This window comes from Leptosomus discolor, chromosome 2 (assembly GCF_034619465.1).
Source record: "Leptosomus discolor isolate bLepDis1 chromosome 2, bLepDis1.hap2, whole genome shotgun sequence".
NCBI lineage: Eukaryota > Metazoa > Chordata > Aves > Leptosomiformes > Leptosomidae > Leptosomus > Leptosomus discolor.
Genome location: NC_141392.1, coordinates 25,622,343 through 25,630,983, shown reverse-complemented (window position 1 = coordinate 25,630,983; position 8,641 = coordinate 25,622,343).

Sequence of the window (8,641 nt, the reverse complement as noted above, 5' to 3'; positions counted from 1 at the left end):
AGGGCACAAGAAGATTCACAATTGCCAGTTAATTTTACTACTAATATAATGGAAAAAATATGTGCAGAGCAGCCACCCAGAAGAGGACTGCCCACAACATTTTGAAGAAAGAGTTACATCAGAAGAGAAGATGACCACAGACTACATTGGCACACAGCTCAACTAGTCCAATGCACAGAGCTAGAATGAGAGAAACTATGGACACAGAAAAACTGCTCGGACATAAAGATATATTGCCCCACTCCCTTTTTTTAGAGAAAGGGGAAAGATTAACAACCTATGTGTCAGCTAACGGAGAACATATCTTTATGAAGGAAGCATTTCCAGCATATTTTATATGATCAATTATTTTCTTTGACCTCCCCATAATACTGTGATACCCTCGGAGCTATACTGCTCGTATTTGCAAAAAGTACACAAAGGAAGACACTGGAAATGCAGATCCAATTAGCAAATTCCTTTTCTATCCTCACTGTTGTTTGCCTGATGACAGAGTTTTAGGTAATAAGATACATAGAAAAATGCGTGCATGTAGAGGTACATAACTCCAATAGCCCCTTTGCACAGTTGGCAATGAGAAGTGTAAACACATTGCAGCATACACTTCATGTAGTCAACAATAAATACCAAACTATACATTTAGACTCCAGTTCTGCAACTGCATTTTCTCAGGCACCCACCTATATTCAGAAAGCATCATTTTCACAGTGAGCATGTATTAGCAAACAGGACTACAGGATTTATTTTCTCTACAATATTTAGTAAGATAAAGGAAATAATTTTTTATTACATAGGATACCAATTTTTCTTCTTATTCTGTCCATAGCCTACTTTTTTTCTCCTGCCATTTTCCATTCTATTCTGGCAGCCATATCATTTTTATATGTAACATAATCTACTGTTCACATCAATTTATACTATATATGAACACTTATGTATATAACTACACACATAAAAAACAATGTTGAAAGAATGTTAAAGTTGTGAAGTCCAGACTCCAAATGTCATGAAGTGGCAAGATTCAACTTGCACATTTTTACACAGTTACAAAAAAACTTGCTTCTACCTCTTAATGGTGTCTATGGAACATGAAGGGAAAAGATGTCAAGATTATGCAGGATCCTTTGATCCAAACTGTTGCTGTAATGCAATGCATGCTGTCCATAAGAAAAGTTCAGCATCTTTATATTTCTTTTGCTACAGATTCTTCAAATGTCAGATGTGATAAGAAAACTGGAGTGATACTTCTTTCTAAATGCAGTACTACAACTGATAGGGAATGTCTAAATTCTGTGAGACAAAACATTAGTGTTTTTACCCAATTTACCCTAACTTTATAAAACTAAAAATCCTGCTCTTTGCCATCTAAATACAGTGTGTCTGGTCTCTCATAAGAGGAAAACTTTCTGACAAAAGCTAGAAACGTTTGCCATCTAAATCTTTCTGTAGAAAACTCACAAAATTCATATTCATTCATTGATGACTTTTGTATTTCCAACCTTCTTTCACAACACAATTTATAGACAGGTTTCCAAACTTGCCAGTTGAGAGGCAGAATTTACCGTCTCCAAGAATCATTAATTTTAGGTTCAAATAAAAGTACAAGGCCATTTAATGATGTGATAGATTACATCTCATCCCTGAAGCTTGAGGATCACAAGAGTGGCATGTCCTCTGCTAAATCAACGGCAGCGACAGTCTCAAAAACATTCTGGCCAGAGACCACCAGGTTTACAATCTCTGCTGCAAAACCATTAGCGCTGCAAACTCTCCCAAGTCTTGCTTATGCACTGAGCTGGCTGAGATTGTAACCACCAAAATCTCCAGCTGTTTGTGCCAAAGTCCTTTACGTAGATGCACAATTGGAACTTACAAATTACACGTAGAAATAGCTAAGGCTCATGAAACTCCAAAACATTTCTAGTTTGACCAGTGTGGCCAGCAGGGTTGTAATTTCTGTGAATCCAGTATCTGGGGTTCTTGGAATTTACCATCCCTGCTGACAAAGCAGTCACAGCTTGTAACTTCCAGGCGGGCAGGAATGAGGTTCAAGGAACTTACAAGCTCCCCAGGGCAGCTGGAGGAACTTGCAAATTCAGCTAGACAGATACCTAGTGTTTGTGGCATTTTGCCAATCCTTTTCAGAAAACAAATCACAGCTCATGACGCTTACAGTTTTTCCCTGTTGGAAATAACAGTGAGATCCACTGCAGAGGTTATACTCCCCACTGAATGCCTGAATGAGAATGTGTCTTTGCATTGGGAGAGATTGCATGGGAATCCAAGTTATATTCTTGGCTGTGTATCTCCGGGACAATATGAACTTCCCTAGAGATTCAACAGCTGCACCTTCTACCATATGCCTGAAGGATACTGTAAATGTTGTTCTCATGCAAATTAACCTCCACCAGTAGTCTGGTGAAGATATAATCTGTATCAAGTAGCTCACACAAAATAAAACAGGCACCAGAGGAGCCAGCAACTACTTCACATTCCAGCCTCAGAGCAGTTCTGGAAGGCTTGATGAAAGGTGAAGGTGTTCCTAAGCACAAAGCAGTCATTTGCTCCTCTGGTGACTGTTCCCTTTTGTTTGAGACATCACAAACTAACTTCTTAACTATTATCAATGAGAAACACCGAACCGCAATAACAGAGGGGGAACACTGATACCTGGGGAGGCAAGTGGGTATGAGTGATGGGACAGATGGGAAAAGCAAGGACAACACCACCTACTCCTGGATATGTTTCATTGTGAGATTGGGAACAAAATATCCCACATGAAGGCACAGATGTAATAAAATATTAGCAAATTATCATTTCACTGTTGCTTCAAATGCAGCATATGTACTAGCTTCAGCTGTCACGTGCTTGAGCCTAACATTCTAAGCACAGAAGTCTACGTTTTAAAAACTCAGACTGTTACTATAAGAATATCACATGCACATTCAGTATAGTACATATGAATTAACAGATATTCTACACGCTGACTATTACCATGGAGTCTAATTGAACTTAGTTATCCCTGGAAGTTTCCATCCTATGTCTGCCTCCAAGTGCCTATGAAATCACTAAGTAGCTTCTGTGGAGCACCTACATCTCCCCACATCAAAAATCAGTGTTAGATACTACAATCAGCCTCTTCATTCAGTCAGGTTCAGGACAGGCCAAAGAATACTCTGACCAATGGAACTGAGCCAAGATGTCCATCCTTACACTAAAAGCAAGAGGGTAGCCCTTGGAGGTGAACACTCACAGACATCAGTCAACATGAGCCCAACAAAGTAGAGAAGATTTTGCCTCATTTGCAGCAGTTTAGAGAAGGCCAGGATTTTCTGGAGAGAGGTCTTTTCCTGTGGCCTCCAGCACTGCCCTCTGACTTGCCAGTTAGGCAGCTACATTAGACCCATTTAAAAGGGACTCCTTCTAGCTCCTAATCCCAGAGATAAACTGGAACACCATTATCTTTAGTAACTCTCGTTTGCAACATGTGGGAAGGGGTAGCCCCACGGAGCTACCTATACTTCCAGCTTTCTCCAAACTGGCTTTGTGTAGCTTAGCACAGAGAAGCCTCTACAGCATTCATGAAGGCAAATACAGCAGATGCTACCAGAAACACAGCTGCATGTTCTCTCTCTCTCTGTGTATGCATGTGCTTTTCAGAACATGCACATGTGTATTCATAGTTCTGTCCATACTTCCAGGACTTCTGCACCCAAAGAAATTAATTTTGGCTTTCTAAGAAGCATTGCATTCATTAAAAGGAAAACAACAGAGGCTGTAGGAAACATAAATAAGAATGAGATGTACCCAATAAGCATGGATAAAGGAAAACCTGATTCATCAACACTCCTTAGACTCTGCTTATTACACTGACTTCCCCCAGCAGAAGTCTTCCCCTTCATTTTAATCTTTTGGCGACTCTGCACAGGCAGTAAACATCGATTAAAACTGTTTGCAATCAATATTATCTTTACATCTCCTTTTATCTGCACTGATATTAACACAGACAAAGAAACTTCTCAACAATAGCCTTTCATACCCTTCTTCTCTATGCTCACTCTTCCCACACACACATATCCATTGTCATCTCAAAAAATACACTGGAGTAATGCAGCCACTCCCAAATTCCCTTGCGGTGTACTCTTTGTGAGTCTGAAACAGTCTGTTATTTCCAGAACCTGAACCTTAAGACAAATCGTTGTATTTAGGATTCCTACTCTTGTGGGTTCAGATTTTTTTCCTGACTTCATCTTACCCAACTTTCTGTTTAGCCAAATTGAAACAGAAACCACATTTTGCACAGAAGACGAAGATACAGCAGCGGCTTCAGAAAATACCATACCAGGACAGAAAAGCCTAAACCTCACTAACGAGTCTAGCTCTGCCTAACATCACATGGAAAAACAACTTTGTAGTCATTACAGAAACTCGCCTGCTTTTCCAAATAACTGTATCATAGAGTGTTAGTTAATTGCTTTGACAAGGCAACAAACAAAGCCTCACAAAGGACATAATGTTTGTATGTAACAGCTTGCTACATCGCTTATATAACTTACTCTGATTCTTTTCTCTTTCATGCAATTTTAAATAAGTAAATTGACTTAAGGCAGGTGTGGGTTAGTTATTACCACAGTTTAGACAAGAGGAAAATTAGTTTAATTGCATATATTATGTTATAATATGCTGGCACTCTCCATAAAGGCATTCTCTTCCTTTTTAAGGTGAGTCTGTTCAGAGGATTCATAATTTTGGCTCATTTCATCCATGAGGGTCCCTTTCTTCAAGAACCAGACCAAAAGACTACGCAAACTAGAAGTTAAGAGGATTAATGTGGCATTCAGGAAAGAGTTCTTTTACCTAGCAGAGAATAACCTTGGACAAAGACATCAATTTCAACAGTTCCAGACTACGGCAAGTTCAGCTATGAAGCTATATCCCAGTTTTGTATATGATCTCTTTTCTCAAAATGAGCTGAAGCAAATGTCCAAATTCAAACGTGTTTAACACATTGAGAATTTTTGGAACAGGCTCTGGATATAAAGTCTGTGGAGCTCTTCTGTACATCATATGGTATGAGAATTGTGAAACATCGCCTCCCCAGAGGGCACTATGCCTGTGCTCTATGTCTAACATTCTACCTTCTCCACTACTGGTCTGACATTTGAACTGTAACTATAGAATCCCTTCAAAAATATTTACACATTTTTGTTTGCTTTCCAGTAAACATTCTGATTTTCAGCCACTGAGACAAATACGCCTCATGCTGCCATTTTGCCACTAGAGGGCAGCTCTATATTTCTATTATTTATTTTCATTATCTCGAAGAGGGATTAATTTCATTGCATTCCTTCACAATGGATACATATAACTTCGGCTCAAGAATCTTATAGAAGCCTTCTTTGTTTTAAAGCAAAATACAGTGGTTACCACTTAATTCACAGGTTTATTGGGCATTTATCTTTGAGAGGTATGCAGTATCCTTGTAGGCAGATTTCAGAACAAACTATGCTGAGGTGACTTTTTAATGGAGAGCACCATTGAGGAAACATCTCTCTATTTTGCCCAGGTGCTGTTGTTTCCATCATGCATACCCAGTCTCATAGGCTTATGGTATTTTCTGCTGCTTGTAAGTCCCTATGCTTTAAGCAGTAACAATAGTAACTGATCAAAAAACATGGTTTCAAAGGTCATTTAATGTGCACGTTTACTTAAAACCACAAATCTATATTAAGCAATCTTCACCAGAAAAGAACTGGCTGGTTCAAGTTTCCTCATTGTTTTCTTTTTTCCTGCTGTCAACTTCTCTATCATCTGGATAAATCTCTACCAATATTAGACCATACCCTCAAACCAACATCTGCATTTTGATTTGCTTGCTTGTACATTCTCCTCTTTAAGGCACTTCCATCAGCCAACAAATGATTGCTGTCAATCAGATCACAAGAGCTCTGCCACATGGGGAGCACAGTCCCACTTACCTCATACTCAGCTGTGTTCCTTATACAAGCTTTGGGGGATGGCAGGCTCCACAATAACTTCACATGTAGCTTGAAGTAAAGTCCAATTTCCACAGGGCTTCAGCCACAGATCTGCATGGACATAAACTGAAAGCATGCTTCAAATAAGCCCCACAGAGGTTTTCCCATCCCATCCTTTTCTTTTTAAACGACTGAATAGATAGTGCACCATGTTGCCACATCTCTCATTCCCTTTAACTGAGAAGTTCCCCTCATTTTAGTCCCTTATTTCTCAGAAAACTCAGCCAGGAACAAGGATTGCTGGGGCTTCAAAGCCAGCTGTTAGTATTCTGCCACTATAATCAAGGGAAGCATGGACTGACTTCCCAGCCTCATTCAGGGACCTAGTCCCTCTTCTGACCCCATCCACAACACACCTCACACTACTCCATGGCACATGGTGCAAGGGAAAAGGGAAAATTTTCTGGGACTACCATATGAAATTACTATGAGAACACCCCACTAATAATAATAATAATATGTTGTACAAGTTCCTTTTCCTATTAGAAGCCCTACAACTGAATACTTGGACTGGATATCTTCCAACCATGAATGGAAAAACATACTGACATGAAAGTTTGTTTAAAAGACACTACAGGGGTCACTTCCAGATTAGGCCAGATTGAATTTTCCTCACATTTTGTGAAACTCTTTAGGAGATTTGTTGTGGCATTCCACAGTTCTTCAGACAAAAAAAGCAAAACATACTGTATAGAGCTTGCAGATGAAAGCGTTGAACACTTCTATTTAGAAAATACCAACCTACAATAACAAATCTTTTTGCTATTCACAAGAGAATCATTGAGTATTGCAAAACTTGATAATTACTGATTCATGACAGATTTAGGAAAAACATCAGCTTAAGTAATCAGGTCAGGGCACTGCTGTTGACCACAGTCTTGGCAAAAGAAACAGTTTCTTTCTTCATGTCTTTCATCAAAGTTTAACATTTTACAGTATTTAGCTTTTAGCACTTCATTGGTCCAGACCAGTAAACAACTGATAGCTTGAGAACTAGAAGTTAAATTGTGAGCAAACGTCTCTATTTAGTATTATCTCGTAATTCACTTATGCTGTTCACATACTTTTGAATTCGAGTTAGTAAAATTACTGAGGATCCCTAATAGTCGTAAAATAATTTATCACTGTTGTTAATAAATTCAAAAGACGATTAATCCACCACAAAGCCTGTCACAAAAGGTGTGCTGGGTCACATATTGCCAACTGGGAATAAATATTTCATTCAAATCTCAAGGTGGACAAAAAACAAACACATTTTTTTGTGAAGGAAATTTATGTGATGTTCATTTCCTCCTGGAAAATGAAGGAGGAAAAGTCAAGAGGTTTTCTCTAATAAAGATTACTGCAAATAAATCCATTCCAGTTTCTTCCATGCCTCCATGATATTCTTTGCCTGACACTGGGAAATCATTCTGAAAAGGCAGAAGTGCAGTGAAAGAAAGTCTTCTGACTCCAAATGAAGTAATGTAATATCTCCTATCTACCTTCCTAAGATGCACACTAAAAAAAAAAAAAAAAAAAAGAAAAAACCACAAAACTCTAAACCTCCTAAAACTGAGAAACTGTTAATCGATCCCAAGTAAATATTCATTCTGCTGTAGAGAAGATACTATCCTTACCACTTCACCTAACTATGCTAAATGTGACTTACACAACAAAGTCTGTTGTAGCAATTTAAACGCAGCCCACAGGGGCCAACTTTTAAACATCACAACTAGCTACACTTCAGAACAACATCACACATACATTTCCTGCATTATAGAAGACTTACTAAATAATGACAGCCATGTTGGAGATGAAAACTGAAGCTAATTGGATGAAGGGTGTCGAGAATCTGGAGTAATTCCATCCAAAGTAACGCCTTGTGCCACAGTCGTAAATTGTGATTTTCTACATGGAAGTATTTTTATACACATTTGTTCTAAAATCAATGTTATGTGACTGTTAACTTTGAGTCATTATTAGCTCTAAAGGAATGTTGTAAAACCGCTCAACCCTCTACCCTCAGAGAAAGAAAATTATATATCTCTTACAAAATTTCCTGCTAATTAAAGAAGAAAGGAAAATCTTGGTGGAAGGGAGGAAGCTGTAGGAAGAATAGCTTCTCCCTTAGAACTGTCAGTTTTCATCTATTCACAGGACTATTTTATATTTTTTAAGAAAACTTCTCATTTTCATATAGTTCAACTCTTAAAATTTAGGTGCTGTCATCACAAAACCACCGTTAAAACAGATAGAATTAAATTTAATCTTTGCAGACTTTCTAAGTGAACAGACTGTATTAAGCACAAAGAATTCCCTTCTTTATAAGACAGGTCCCTGTAGATGAGAGCGGGATGCAGTGACAGAGTAGTCTTGAGCGCTTGGACGATGACTGTCAGAGTTCAGAGTACATTGCCTGTTACTCTGAAACATCCCCCCCCTGGAGTTTTCACTGATCTTGTGAAATATATGCAAGTTAATAAACACTTAAACACATACCAGTTACATTCTATTTCCACACAGGGTGAGAGCTGATTCTGAATTAATACTAAGTTCAGCAATTATTACAGTTTCCTGAAAATAGTCTTAAGAAATTACTCCACTGAATGACATTGCAGTCC